This window comes from Impatiens glandulifera, chromosome 6, assembly GCF_907164915.1.
Source record: "Impatiens glandulifera chromosome 6, dImpGla2.1, whole genome shotgun sequence".
Taxonomy (NCBI): Eukaryota; Viridiplantae; Streptophyta; class Magnoliopsida; order Ericales; family Balsaminaceae; genus Impatiens; species Impatiens glandulifera.
Window position 1 is genome coordinate 11,778,194 of NC_061867.1, and position 3,414 is coordinate 11,781,607.

Consider the following 3,414-nt stretch of genomic DNA (forward strand, 5'->3'; position numbering starts at 1 on the left):
TGTTATCTTTTGATTTTATGCAATCAATTGAGTTATAAAAAATGACTATCACTGTGAATAAAAATTGCCGGTACGAGCTTAGACCACATTGAAATATCTTCTAAGAATAGACGTAGTCAATCAACTTTTTCACCACACTTGTCAAGAGTTATAAATTCAGATTTCATCGTAGATCTGGTAATAATAGTTTGCTTAGAAGATTTCCATGATATAGTTGCACCTCCAAGTATAAATATATATCCACTTATTGACTTAGAGTCTTTCATATTTGAAATCCAATTAACATCATTGTATCATTCGATAATAGTAGGATGTCTCGTGTAACGTGGACCATAATCACGAGTATCTCTCAAATACCTAAGTAAGCGTACAGTGACTTTCCAATGTTTATTACCCGGATTACTCGTGTATCTACTTAGTTTTTTTACTACATATGTTATGTCTGGTCTTGTAGAATTGATTAAGTACATTAAACTCCCAATTATTCGAGAATATTATAATCGAGAAATACTTTCTCCACAAATTTTAAATAAATGTTGACTCGTATCTATCGGAATCTTAGCCAATGCAGAATCATCCTTGTTAAATTTTTTAAGGATCTAATCTATATAATGCGATTGACTTAGAACTATCCCTTTTGATGTTCTAATCACTTTGATTCCAAAAATCATGTTAGCCAATCACATATCTTTCATGTTAAATTTTGAATTTGACATATCTGTCGTGGATTTAACCATTTTATCATTACTTTCAATGATAAGTATGTCATCTAATAAAGACATAAAATGACGTAACTATTTTTTGTGTCTTTAATATAAATTCATTTGTCACATTCATTGATTTTAAATCCACTTGAGAACATAACATAATCAAATTTCTCATGTCATTCTTTTGGAGCTTATTTTAAATTATACAACGACTTAAACCAATTTACAAATTTTATTTTCTTGCCCTTGAGCATAAAATCTTTGAGGTTGATCTATATAATTTTTTTTCTTCCAAGTCTCTATTCAAGAAAACAGTTTTTACGTCTATTTGATGAACTTGTAGATTACACAAAGAAACAATTGCAAGAATCAATCGAATAGAAGTTATTCTCGTAACTAGAGAATATGTATCAAAATAATCAAGACATTTTCGTTGGCGATATCCTTTACCATAAGCCTTGCCTTATATTTATCAATTGATCCATCCACTTTCATTTTCCTTTTAAAAAATCATCGACAACCTAGTGGTTTATTTTCCAGAGGTAAATCCACTAGTTCACACATATGATTTTGTAAGATAGATTCTATCTCATTATTAATTGTTTCTTTCCATTGAGGTATTCAAATGAGGTAATTGCCTCATTATACGTTTGAGGTTCACTTTCCATTATGAAAATATAAAAAAAATGGATCAAATATTTTTTCCGTTCTAGCTCGTTTACTTTGTCTAGGTTCAATCTCGACTTCATTTTCCTTTTCTTGTTTATCTAGTTCAAGAATTTTTTTTGGAGAATGTGGTCCTTAATTATGCTTAATGGAAGTACATGTTCAAAAAACGATGCATTTCTTGATTACATTATCCTATTCTTATGATTGTCCAATTTAAACACAAGAAAACGACAAACACTATTGTTATGTGCATATCCAATAAATATACAATTAACAATTTTTGGTCCAACTTTAACTTTTTTAGGTAATGGTACTACTACCTTAACTAGACACTCCACATTCATAAGTATTCATATGATGATTATTTTTTCATGCCATAACTCATATTGATTTTTATATATCTTCTTTAGTGAAACCTTATTTAAAAGGTAATTAGTCATCAAAATAACTTCTCTTCACATATTCTATGGTCGACCAAAATTTAATAAAAGTGAATTCATCATTTCTTTTAATGATCTATTTTTCCTCTCAGTCGTACCATTTTATTGAGGAGAATAATGTGTTGTCGTCTCATAAATTATACCATGCTGAACACATAACTCGAAAAAAAGTGATTCATATTCACATCTTCTATCACTTCATAGCATATTAATCTTTTTACCAAGTTGATATTCAAATTCATTTTACAAGAAATGAATTTCTCTATAACTTAATCTTACTTTTAAGAATATACAAATAACAATATTTTGTGTTATCATCAATAAAAGTAATAAAACATTTATCTCCACCACGTGCTAACAATATTTCGAAATGATGATCTCGTTAATTTTTATTCGACACAAATTTTACACTTGTGTTTTTTATTTATTTTGAATGTAGGTAACTCTTCAATTTTATTAATCGATGCATCGGATCATAATTAATATGACATAACCTACTATAACATAAAATGAAAGACTCCAACAAGTAATATAAAGAGTTATTCTTTTCATTCATACTTGGCTTAATTGCTACTAAATTGAGTTTAAAGAGCACATCAATATCATAACCTATACCTACAAACATTTCACCTTTAGATAAAACAATTTTATCCAACTCAATCACAATTCTAAAACCATGCTTACTTAAAATAGAGTTAGATACCAATATTTTCCGGATCTCCAGAACTTACAACACATTAATCAAAGTTAAGTTTTTTCTAAAACAATCTTAGTACCACTTTTCATTCATCTTGTATGTCGTTAGTGGCATTTTCACCATTCTTTACTTCTTCCAGGTTTGCAAATATTTCTTTGTTGGAGCAAAGATATCTTGTAGCTCCTATGTTAATATACCATTCTAGTGAATTAGACTCCACCAAGTTAACCTCAAATATCACCTCACATAGATCCATGTCCGATAATTCTTGAGCTAAGTTAACCTCTCGAACTCTCACCATCTTTTTGCAATCGGGAGAACTATGATCCATGTCATTTTAATTGAAACACTTTCCCGTAAACTTCTTAAAAATTCCACCTTTAGGATGAAAGTTCCGGATTTAAAAAAAATGTGTTTCTTCTTGTCTTTACCATTTTCACCACGTTTTCTTTAGCCACATGTTAATTAAAGTAGTTCTTTGAGGCGCTTGTATTTTCATTTTCAATGTGTAGATGAATTACAAATTCTTCTACGTTCATATCATTTTGTTTATGTTTAAGATAGTTCTAGAAATCGTTCAAAACAGTTCTTTTCCTCTTCATATGTCATAATGGGATAATCAAGAAAACTAAACCAAATAGCAAGCAATAAAATCAATTTAGCGTGAAAAATCCAAAAAAAACAAAAACCACGATACTCGTAGGCCTTTTAAAACACATTCACTATATTGTAGTGAGTTACATCAAAATATTCTCTAGACCCTAGAAGTTCACTAATACAATTTTTCACTGTTAATGGTAGATTACATAAGCAAGAACAATAATAAGTAAATATCTCACCGAAGTGAAATACTCAATCGAGTAACTGATAGAAGTCCAAAAAAAGATCTAGATTAATTAGA